Genomic DNA, 12,967 nt, shown 5'->3' on the forward strand with positions numbered 1-12,967 from the left:
CAGATGCTCATGAAGGGGCAGGGCGGGGGGAGTGGATGTGGCTGTGCCCGCAAGTCCTATCACAGAGGGAAGTGCATCTGGCAGGACTGGCAGGGTGGGGCTAGGCTCCTGCACCCAGGGGGGCTATCTGTAGGAGGAAGGAGCCCATGGGTCATTTCTGGGCCCGGGGCAACATGTGCACTACCCAAAGCTCTAGACGTTACAATTCCTTTCTGCCCCAGATGTACCTCAAGTATTTCCAACCATTGTATTTATTTATCTATTTTTATCACAGCCTGCAAATTAGATTGTTTGCTTGGAGAAGCAGGGGACACTTCTCACCCAGCAAGGCCATTTCAGCACTGATCTGATGTTAATGGAACTACCCTCCCCACCCCGCCCCACTATGCTGGGTACTGGCGAGAATAGCCCTGGAGTGTGGCAGAAAGATCCAGAGTTTGGTAGCAGACAGGTCATTTGTCTACAAATCCCAGCTCAGATATTTGGGCTTACAGTCTCAGCTTCCATTGTGTTGTCCCAAAAGTGAGAATGACAGTCCACCCCTTACAAAGCCATCAGCATTGGAGATGATCGTGTAAAGCACAAGGCACTAGTGGGCATACAAATGGCAGTTGGCACTACTATTATTATTGTATTATCACTATTCCTTCAAAATCACAGAAACACTCACTAGGAGCAGCACTAGTCCTTTAAGATATTGCCAAGGCAGGGCTAGTGTAAAGGCGGGCAGCTGGCTGCTGGAGATCGTGGGCAGGAGGTCAGGAGGTGGTGTGCCTGAGACAGGTAAGGCTCAGTGGTTCCACCCAAGGGAGAAAGGAGGGCTGGGGACCATAGCCGGAAGGTAACAGTGGAGTCACCACACAGGAGGGAAAGTACTCTACTGGGCAGGAGCAGACTTCAGGACCAAAAGTCCTGCCAGGACAAGACAAAGCAGAAATGGACCAGAGCCAAGGAATGTGCTGCTGGGGAGGAGACAGGAGGGACTCACTTCCCTGAGTTCCTCCCGCAGAAGGTATTTGGCTGCTCACCTGAGGGTAAGGATAGGAGGGCCCCTCCTGCGGGATTTTAGGAGGAACCAGGAACATGCAGACTACCAGCATGAAATTCTCCAAACTTTGTTGATTGCTTACCTGATTTCATCAGGTACCTTCCATATACATATTTTTATTTACAAATTATTTGTCTGCATTGATTATATATTAAGTGTGGTTAGATTTAAAAAACACACAGAGATCTGTACAATATTGTACCCATAGGTCACAATACCTAGGAATCGTGACCTTCAAAACTGGTCAAAAGGGGAGATCTCACGTTAAACGTTGTTACATAATTTTTTTCAAAAAAATAGAAGTTCCAATGGGTTTTTTCCCCCTGCCCCTCAATGGATCTTCTAGCACATGCAATTTTGGATACTCTTTGCCCCCCAAATGGGAGGTGGAGTCAGGGGGAAGGGTGTTTGCCTCCACTCTCAGAAAGATAAAACCTCACTTTTCTTTAATACCAGTGGTCTGAAAGTGGAGTTACTTGTTTTTGTTTTTTGTCTCTGTTTCTGTAGGTCAGAGGGTTAAAATCAGAGAGAGAAAAACTTGGACGGTTGACTTATGTAATAAAAGCACATGGAGCCCACCTTAACGCTTTTTAGAAAAATAGGAGATGATAGAAACAGAAGGATTATCACGTCTACAAGTGAAGGATGTTGACTCGTCATTCTTATGTCACTTACGAACCCAAATCTGACGCTTTGTTTCTACACCACTCAGATCAAAACAGGAGCTGCCTCTTTTGCTCCTCATAAGGGTGCCCCAAAGTCACAGCCCTCACGGTGTCATCTGGCACAGTGTGGCGCCTACCACAGCCAGGTAGCCGTGTTAAGAACACAGGACTCAGCCAGGGCGAGCCTCACCTGGTTTGCCTGCTCTCAACTCAGCTATCACAGAGTGCTCTCGTTCCTCCTATTTACGCTCCTGATTCCCCACTCCTGTCTTTGTGCACACTCTCCCCTGCCTGGAATGCTTTGGCTCCTCCCCTGTAGTCCCCTCCAGCTACTGATTAAATCTACTCAGCTTATAAACTCAGTTTACGCTTTGAAAAATGGATTGCTCCCACTGTTTTGTCCCCCACTCAATATCAATGCCAATAACTAGTTAATCGTTTGTGTTTCTGTCTCTTGCTTTGCCGTAAGATCCATGAGGACAGGGAGTGGGTCCCCCTGCCTAACAGACTCAAGTATAGAGGATTTCAGTAATTCATACTCATGTAGCACCCCAATGTGGGCCCAAATCAGAGAGGGTACTCAGCTCCATGCAGTCATAAAGGGACCCAGGCTGATGCCAACTCTGCTACCTCCATCCTATGGTTTCCAGGGTCATCCTAGGCATTGACACCCAGCTAGAAGAGGGGGAAAGTACAGGAGACTTTCACAGGCCGGGCCTGGAAATGGAAAGATCACTTTCTCCCACAATGCACTGGCCACAGCTCAGTCACTACAACAGAAACCAAGAAATATAGTCCAGTTGTGCGCCCAGGAGGTGAGGAAGCGAGCTCAGTCACGAACCAGCTTCTGCCCCAACATTTCGAACCAGCTCACACTCAGCTGTGAGCACTCTAAGCCGGGAAGGTGAGCCTGCCTATGCATCTAAGGGAGGGTTTTGCAGGAAGCTTGAGTGCATTTTCCCTCAACATCTTTCCAGACTTGGGCACAGTGCCATCTGCTGCTCAGAATAAAAAGCAGGAAGGTTTGGGGACCCCAGGAACCATGTTCGAAGAGCCAGAATTTAGCACTCTGGAATTTTCACTGGCTTGGTAACCAGAGGAGATTAGAGGAAATTCATACAGCAGCCATTTTCATCCAAAACAGACACCAATCAACAACTGTGAGGACAGGGGAGACGAGTTGCTTAGTGGGTTTTGGCTGACTTTATTTTTCAGTGACATCAAACTAGGAGGTAAACACAGGGATGAAAATCAACACGAACATGTGAATGTTCTTATGTAGGAAGACATTAATGACAATGGGGCATTTGACTGGAGTCAAAAGACCTAGATTCGAGTCCCAGCTTTGTCATCAGCAGGGCTATGGTTTCCTCAGTTTTAAAATGAGGGAAGAAGAAGACTTGACTAGATCCCTTCCAGCTGGGAGTTCTAATCCAGTCATATAAGACCCTTTTTTTCTCTTCCAAGTTTTTCTCTCAATTCCAGTTAGTTGAGTTAAATTTCCATGTAATATTAGTTTCAGGTGTAGAATTTAGTGATTCAACACTTCCACACATCATCGTGTGCTCGTCACAACAAGGGCCCTCCTTAATCCCCATCCCCTATTTCACCCATCCCCCAACTTACCTCCTCTCTAGCAACCATCAGTGTGTTCTCTATGGTTAAGAGTATATTTCCTAGTTTTCTTCCCTTTCTTTTTTTTCCCTTTTGCTCATTCGTTTTGTTTCTTAAATTCCACATATGAGTGAAATCGTATGGCATTTGTCTTTCTCTGACTGACTTATTTCACTTAGCATAATACTCTCTAGCTCCAACCATGTTGTTGTAAATGTCAAGATTTCATTCTTTTGATGACTGAGTAATATTCCACTGTGTGTGTGTGTACCACATCTTCTTTACCCATCAATGGACACTTGGGCTGTTTCCATAATTTGGCTATTGTAGACAATGCTGCTATAAACATCAGGGTGCATATATCCCTTTGAATTAGTATTTTTGTATTCTTTGGGCAAATACCGAGTAGTGCAATTATTCAGTCCTAAGGTAGTTTTATTTTTAACTTTTTGAAGAAATACCAAACTCCATACTCCATACACAGAGGCTGCACCAGTTTGCATTAACACCACAAATGCAACACATTTCTCCACATCCTCACCAACACCTGTTGTCCTTGTATTGTCGATTTTAGCCATTCTGACAGGTGTGAAGCAACATTTCATTGAATTCAACTTGAATTATTTTATTAATGTATTGTTGGATTTGGTTTGCTAGTATTTTGCTGAGAATTTTTGCATCTACGTTCATCAGGAATACTGGCCTGTAGTTCTCTTTTTTAGCGGTGTCTTTATTTGGTTTTGGTATCAGGGTAATGCTGGCCTCAAAGAAGGAATTTGGAAATTTTCCTTCCATTTCTATTTTTTGGAATAGTTTGAGAAGAATATGCATTAAATCTTCTTTAAATGTTTGGTAGAATTCACCTTTGAAGCTATCTGGTCCTAGACTTTTGTTTTTTGGGAGTTTTTGGATTACTGATTTGATTTCTTTGCTGGCTATTGGTCTGTTCAAATTTTCTATTTCTTTCTACTTCAGTTTTTGTAGTTGATATGTTTCTAGGAATTTATCTATTTCTCCTAGGTTGTCTAATTTGCTGGTATATGGTTTTTCATAATATTCTCTTATAACTGTTTGTATTTCTGTGTTGTTGGTTGTTATCCTCTCTCATTTGTGATTTTATTTATTTGAAATCCTTTCTCTTTTCTTTTTCTAAGTCTGGCTTATCAATTTTATTAATTTTTTCAAAGAACCAGCTCCTCATTTCACTGATCTATTGGTTTTTAGTTTCTATATCATTTATTTCTGCTCTAGTCTTTATTATTTCCTTCTTCTGCTGGTTTTAGGTTTTGTGTGTTCTTCTTTTTCTAGCTCCTTTAAGTGTGAAGTTAGCATATTTGTGATTTTTCTTGCTTCTTGAGGTAGGCCTGTATTGCCATATACTGCCATCTTATGACCACTTTTGCTGCATCCCAAAGGTTTTGGACCATTGTGTTTTCATTGTCATTTGTTTCTGTGTATTTTTTATTTCTTCTTCTATTTCCTGGCTGACCCATTCATTGTCTATTAGCATGTTACATAACCTCCACTTGTGCTCTTTCCAGATGTGTGTGTGTGTGTGTGTGTGTGTGTGGTCAGCTTCTAGTTTCTTAGCATTGTGGTCATAAAAGGTGCATTGTATGTCTTCTATCTTCTTAAATTTGCTAAGGATTGTTTTGTGGCCTAATACGTGATCTATTCTGGAGAATGTCCCATGTGTACTTGAAAAAAGCATATAGTCTTCTGTTTTAGTATGTAATGTTCTGAACATATCCGTTAAGTCCATCTGGCATATAGGACCCATTTTCAAGATGGCAGTTGAAGCCATATAAATACATTGGATCCGCCAAGGAGAGTGGCTTTTGTTTTCTTTTTAAAAAACATCCAAATCTGTATGTTTCAATTTTCTTACCAGAAACATGTTTCTTGCATTTAAAGACATAAATATGTATGTATTTTTTAATTAGGTACGTAGGACTCACCAACTTATTGGTGGTTCTGATGAGGGAAGAGAGTTTCTAGGTTGGTGTAATGGGCTACTGGTGAAATTCTGCAACTAATTAATAACAATACTAGTTAACCCACTTGTGAGCATCAACTGGAAGTCAGACACATCCTAATTGCTTTACACAGGTTTTCTCACTTTTCACAAAAACCCTTTGAAGAGCACAATTGTTGGTGCTTTTTAACAAAAGTGAAAATTAAGACTCAGAAAATATTGAAGAACAAATTTCGAATGGGGAGGAAGGAGAATGACAGATGGAGACCTCTCCATCAAAATGCAGTACTATGCTCCCTCCCATGGTGCAGATTTAGTGTTGGGATGTAAACTCTTCCCCTGGTGTCTAGGTGGCCCAGTGGACTGGGAACAGAAGTGGTGTAATACTAAAACGTAGATGTGCCCTTGTCATGCTCTCTTCTGCCCCCTCTCCTGACTGCACGCTGACACCAAGGCAATCTTGGAAGCTACCTAGAAGATGGCAGAACCTTCTTGAGTCTGGACCCCTGAACCTTGTAGAGTGGACCGCCTGTGCCCCATTTCACCCGCCACCTCCTGACTTACCTTGGAATGTTACACGGATAAGAAATAAATTTGTATTGATTAAGCACTAAAATTTGGGAGTATCTTTATAACAGGACTACTACAGAGCAGGTATATTGCTATATCTAAGTAAAACTGAGTGTAAAATAAAGATGAGAAATATTGGATGTATTGAGTTTGGAATCCTGTGGGACAACCACATGAAGATATTCAGTGAACAGGCAGTGGAGACACATGGAATCATTGTTAATGCACACAAATTCACCTGTGTGTGCTTGGTCTTAAATAAATAATAGGGGCACCTGGGTGGCTCAGTCAGTTAAACATTTGGCTCTTGATTTTGGCTCAGGCCATGATCTCATAGCCTGTGGGATCAAGCCTCACATCAGGCTCTGCACTGACAGTGCATTGCCTGTTTGGGATTCTTCTCTCTCTCTCTCTCTCTCTCTCTCTCTCTCTCTCTCTCTCTCTCTCTCTAAAGAGAGAAGATACTACTAAAGGAAGTATCTACTTAATACTTAAGTAGATAAAGTATTTGGAAATTTTCCTTCCATTTAGGAGGAAGATCTACTTAAGAAGGACTACTTAGGGATATGAAAGTACTGGAGAAGAGTCTAGTACAACAATGCATACATGGCAACTTAGGTACGTGCAATGGGTGAACCACACATTTGTCTTCAAGCATTCTGGAAATCACTGCAGAAAAGGGGAACGTGATGAGCAGCAAGATAAAAACAGTCCAATTAGGAAGGAAGAACTACTTAATTTCCTCTTTCTGCCATTTCCCCCCAAAGTTGTAGGCTCTAAACAGGTTGTGAAATGGGAGATAGGAGCCTCTCCTCCTCCCTTGTATATCCTCACCACATGAACACCTCACTACTCCAAGCGTCATTCCCGTCTGTAAGGAAACGTCCTTTTCTACATAATAGCTCCAAATTCAAGCCAGCTGTTTTGTCTCTTATTCAACTGAAAAAAACAATGAACCAGTCTCATGTTGAAGAAACGTTATTTTTCCACAGATCCTGATCTTAGAACTCAGCCTCATACAGGATGTGACTTCACTCTGTAAGTTTGGGAACTGCTGTTTTCAGGATGGCAGCTGATCTGTCAGACAGGATTGGCTCTTTTAGGGAGTGTGAAGAGAGGGCCAAAGGTGGCACCCTGGGGACCCCAACATGTGGGAGGCAGGTGGAGAAGCTGCTCATAAGGGCTAATGAGCAGAAGCAGTAGGGAAGTAGGAGGAGGTCCAGGAGTATCTAGTTCTCCCCAAACCAAAGGAAGACAAAATGCCAGAGTGAATAACTGATTGTTCAAATTAAAAAAAGAAAAAAAGCAAACTGAGAAAAAGGTCACTGAATTTGATGACCAAAATATCATCTGTGACTTTTGCCAGACCAATCTCAATGGAGTTGCAGGCATACCAATCAGAGGTTGGTGGATAAAAAGATGTGGCAGAGGGAGCAGGGCTCTGAGACGTCCGGTCCTGGGTCAGGGCTGATGGTCCAGATGAGCTCAGGGAGCCAGCACCTCAATCCACTCCCACCATGTTCTAGCTGTCCAACCACTCCTGGACTCAGTTTCTTTATCTATAAAAAGGGTTTAATGATCCCTGTTTCAGAAGCTGAGGCTTCAATGAGAAAATAGTTGCAAATGGCTTTTAAGAAACCAAACATGGGGCACCTGGGTGGCTCAGTTGGTTAAGCATCTGACTTGGACTCAGGTCATGATCTCGCGGTTCGTGGGTTCAAGCCCCGCATTGGGCTCTGTGCTGACATCTTGGAGCCTGAAGCCTACTTTGGATCCTGTGTCTCCCTCTCACTCTGCCCCTCCCCTGATCATGCTCTGTCTCTGACTCTCTCTCTCAAAATAAACATTTAAAAAAAAAAAAAGAAATAAAGAAAGAAACCGAACAACTCAGAATGAAAAGTTACGGGTGTTGCAGGTATCGTAAAATCTTCTTCTCGATGAGGCAAGACAGATAGGCAGCCAAGCACCTGGGCCCCACAATCCATCTCCCCCTAGAACTGCTTTACCGAAATGCCCTTGGGGTTCTGATTTGAGGAATGTCATCGGAGCAGCCCTGAGAAACCCTGTAGCTCCTTTGCCAAAAAGCTGCTGAAGACGTTGTGTATCGCGCTACACAGCCTCACCCTAAGCTGACCTGGCAAGTGTCCTCGGGTCACAACAGTGTGAGTAATTGTGTAAATAACCATGTTTTTTCCGAATAATTGGACTGTTTTTATCTTGCTGCTCATCACGTTCCCCTTTTCTGCAGTGATTTCCAGAATGCTTGAAGACAAATGTGTGGTTCACCCATTGCACGTACCTAAGTCGCCATGTATGCATTGTTGTACTAGACTCTTCTCCAGTACTTTCATATCCCTAGTCTTGCGATTCTCATAATTTAAATGTGTTACATGATTTCATATTACACATTCTTATAAATAGGCTAAATGTTTTATTATAAAAGAAGATATGATTTTCTTGGGTTAGGGTTGAATAATTTTTAGCCCCATATTATAGCTAGTTTTCAAATATATATTAATACCTCTCCAGTGTGCCTATATATCCCAGTAAACTTGTCCCTGTGAACCTTCCTTTGCACCAGAGCTCATGACAGTAGCTAACACTGACTGAGCTGTTGCTATGGGCTCTTCTAAGTGCTTTTATATGTATGGATTCATTAATCATCATAAGAATCCTATTTATGTCTGCTTTACAGACGAGGAAACTGAGGCCCCTAAAGGTTAAGTAACTTTGCCAAAGCTACCCAGAAGGGAAGTGATGGATCTTAAGATTAAAAATCCAGTTGTCTGGCTCCAGAGTCTGTGTCCTTTCCCATCAAGTATGGTGGGGTAGCAATGCCACTCCTCTACATGCCCAGTGAGAAGATACTTTAAATATTTGCTTTCCGATGCTTTGTAGGATACTGGTAAGAAGAGCTGGGGAAGGGGAATGAGGTAGCTGGATCAAAATTTTTTTTGCCTAAAGAAATAGGCAAAATATAGCTAAGAAAAATACCATGCCTAAACAGAAGTGTTAGGAATACAGATTGCTTTGTTAAATACATGATTTTTGATTTAAGTCATCTTCCTTCCGTGGCTTCGAACAGTCCTACTCTTCTTCTTAGAATGTTAATTGCCTATACTTGTCATGTGTCTTATCATAATGTTAACTTTTTGAAGGCAGCTGGATGAAATAGATATGAATCTGTGCGAAAAGCAAGTTATACATAATAAACATGTCATGTCAAGCATTTCTACTATTTATTAACTTAGCAAAGTAGAGAATGGTTCCGTTGGCAACAGAATATTGAAAAAAACAAGGAGACGATGTCGCTGATTCAAAACCTTTTGCTTTCTCCTTCTTTATTTCTTCTCTGAAGGTAGTTAATGAGATTATAGTTTAATCCCTGGCCGTACTTTGCCACTCTGCTATCTTTAGTATAGGCTTATGGATGATAATAGTATACTTGCTTAATAAGCAGGATATGAAGTGAATGCTGTTCCAACATCTCAAGTATCCTGCTCACTTGTCATCATTCAGGCCCCAGGCAATGTCCCACCCCCTCCACAGAGCCCTTCCTGCTGTCCGAGCATGCCAGCTCACATGGACATGACTTCCTTCTCAATCCCTACAATGATCTTGGACTTCCACATCATTTCTACAAATGCAATGCTTACCACCTGACATTGTCATTCACATGTAAATGCATATCTGTATCAGGCATTAGGTATAAGTTCCTCTAAGGAAGGAACTGAGTCTCCTCATATTTACTATGTCCCACAGCACCAAGTACAAAGGAAGGGCACTCTGCAGTATGTGTTCAGTGCTCGGTGCAATATGTGCTTGGTGCATTACGTGTTCAGAAGGAAGGGAGGAAGTGAATGAATGAATGAATGGAAGTAAATTTAGAGGTTTCTCTGATTGACTAATTCTGCCTTTGCTTCGGGTAATATTTCTCTGAGGAAGGTCTTTCCATCTTCTGCATCTAAATTACTCGAAATGACGAAATTATCTCTAACATGCAAATTCCTAAACTCTACCCCCAGTCTCTACAATCAGAATATCTGGAGTTGGGGTAGGAATTTATATCTTAATAACCTACCCTAGGTAATCCTTCAGCACACAAAATTGAGAGCTACTGGCCTGTCAGAGTATGCTTACATTATCTGAATGATGAATTGGAATAATGTAGATTAAATACTGTTCCTCTCCATAGATTTCGTAATCAAGCCCCAGTTTGTACCAACCTGGGTATCATACTCCTTCTGTAAGAAACCAACTCTCCTGGAAGAAAGGGTTATTTATTTATTCATTTACTTATTGCAAGCAATGTTGTAAATCCGTTGAAACTGAGGTATTGCAAAGCCCATAATCATATACTATTGTGCCTCAATGACACTTCTGCCTCTAGCATCACTTCACTTAGGAGTTTTAGAACTTGCACAATTCCTGAGAGAAGCCACATCCTCCTGGTCAAGACTGGGCAAGACTCCTAGAGTCTTAGTCTGGTCTCCAGGGGTCGCCTGTGTACGATCATTGGAATATGTCACGAATGCTCTCCTTTTGTCTTCCTTTTTGAAGGGTCTCCAGGTAGGGGACACAGGACAGAGAGAACCATTTTCAAACTAAGTCAACGGCCCTGTTCTGGAAGCAGCTTCTAACCTGGGCAATAGATGCCCCAACTGCAGCAGGAAAACACACACACACAAAACCAAAAAACTTCTTATCTTCTACCTTATCAGATGTAGACTTCATTTCAGTGGGAGATTTTTAAAGCTTCAATAGAAAGTGAACCCAATAGGTCTACCAGGACAATTCAACTCTGCTTTTTGCTTTTCTCCTTTTCTGCAGGACAGAACATCCTCCTTCAGAACCTGAAGCTATGGCTCCCCCTTCCCTAATAGGGAAGGTGTGGTATGCATCTTCCTGGCCTTTGTGAGTACAGGCAGACTCCCTTGAAAGGAATTCCATTGAATTGGCTCTGGATGACTTGGTGTCATTTTTCCTAATCCTGTACTCATGTGATATTCATTGATATTCAAGTCGCCTTTTATTAGGACCGCCAGAAATAGAGGAATCGGACCCTTTCTTCTGGAGTTTCCATATTAATTCTCTCAAAACTAAGCTCCCTAGTCTGATGCTTACTTGAGCACTCTTTCATCTCCACCTTTTTTAATCCCTTTATAGGTTCTTCTACAATATTTTCTCTTTACCTTTTTTTTAAGTATTTTTCATCACAAGCACATGTACACACACACACACACACACACAAACACACACGTTCCCCATGTCAGCTCCATATTTGGGGGCTACTTTACTAGGCTATCTCTTGTGTTTCACCTACATTTCCATTATTCCACGATATTACCACATTCCAGGACTGGCAACCATTTCTGTGGCCACTGCTCATTAAATTCACAGGTCACACTAAAATGGAGCAAAAGAAAGGGTTTCAGGGGGCACCTGGCTGGCTCAGTCAATAGAGCATAAGACTCTTGATCTTAGGGTTGTAAGTTTGAGCCTCACGTTGAGTGCAGAGATTACTTAAAAATAAAATCTTAAAAAAGAGAAAGAATGAAAGAAAGAAAAAGAAAGAAAGGGCCTCAGACAGATAATATGAGTGCTTTAAGATGCTGGCTTTATAGGGGCTTCTGGGTGGCTCAGTCAGCTGGGTGTCCAACTCTTGATCTGGCTCAGGGCATGATCTCGCAGTTCCTGGGTTCAAGCCCCACATGGGGCTCCACGCTGATAATGCAGAGCCTGCTTGGGATTCTCTACCGTTCTCTCTGCTTCTCTCCCTCCCTCTCTCAAAATAAATATACTTTTTTTTTTTAAGATGGTGGCTTTATAGAAATATATTTCATGTTTTGCAGAGGAGCCCGTGCGTCCTAGCTAGAACCAGCCGTTTGGCGCCATCTGCTGGACACAAGCAGTCACAGGTTGGGGGAAATTCGGTCATGCTTAAGGAATCAGGTGCCCACTGATGCTCATCCCTGGGACGGTTCTGAAGAAGTGTTCCCACTGGATTGATGCTCTATATCCCTTTATAACAAATCGCCCCAACCTTTAATAAATATCTCAAAAGCGAAGGGTCTTTCCTACTACATCCTATTCCCTCTGCAGTTTCATAAAGCGCCGTTGTTTTATTTAGTCAAGCAAGTCACGAGAATGAAGGAGCCCCACGACAAAACCATCAACAAATAGAGGGCAGAAGCCACATTTCCTCTGTCACTGTATCCTTAGAACTGGCACGTGATAGCAGCTCTGGAATTTATTTTGTTTTGTTTTCGTGGCTTTTGAATAAGACAGTAAGTATCATCTGAGGTGGGTAAATCTGACATACAGAAGTCTTTCTTTGAAGACAGAGTTTTCTAGACTACTCTGCCTGGGTGGCTCCTAAAAAGCTCCTAACCAGGAACCCTCTCCCCACCTCTTATGTGTTGAATCTTTGTTAAGGGAAGAAACACCAAAATTTAAAAAACCAGTAACAAACTCCTGGGTGGGAGGCATGAGGGAATAGGGATTTGCATTATAGTGACTCCATGAAACCTAGCCTAAAACTGGAGAAATAGTAGATGCTTAATACATTTTTTAAAATGATAATTAAAATATTTGCTCAATATGATAGTTAATTTTGTGTGTCAACTTGGCTAGGACTTGAGGCCCCACTGTTTGGTCAAGCACCAGTCTAGATGTTTCTCTGAAGGTATATTTTAGCTATAATTAATATTTAAACCAGTAACCTTGAGTAAAGCTGATTATGCCCTCCCCCTAATGTGGGTGGGCTTCGTCCAATCAGTTGAGGAACTGAAGATGAAAGACGGAAGCTAGCCAAAGCGGAAAGGCTTGTGGCCAAGACTGCGGCATAGAAACCCTGCCTGAGTTTCCAGCCTCCTGTCCCGTGGAATTTGAACTCAAGGCTGCAACATCGACTCTACCCAAATGTCCAGCCTGCTGGCCCATCCTGTGGATCCCAGCCCTCTTTCAGTCTCGCTCTTTCTCTCCATATATTTAAAACCTCTTTTTTTTCCATCTGGAGAACCCTAATACGCCCAATACCATACTTCAACCTATATTCTGTATCACTGGTTCTCAAACTGATAGGTATCAGGATAC

This window comes from Lynx canadensis, chromosome B4 (assembly GCF_007474595.2).
Source record: "Lynx canadensis isolate LIC74 chromosome B4, mLynCan4.pri.v2, whole genome shotgun sequence".
In the NCBI taxonomy this organism is placed as follows: Eukaryota; Metazoa; Chordata; class Mammalia; order Carnivora; family Felidae; genus Lynx; species Lynx canadensis.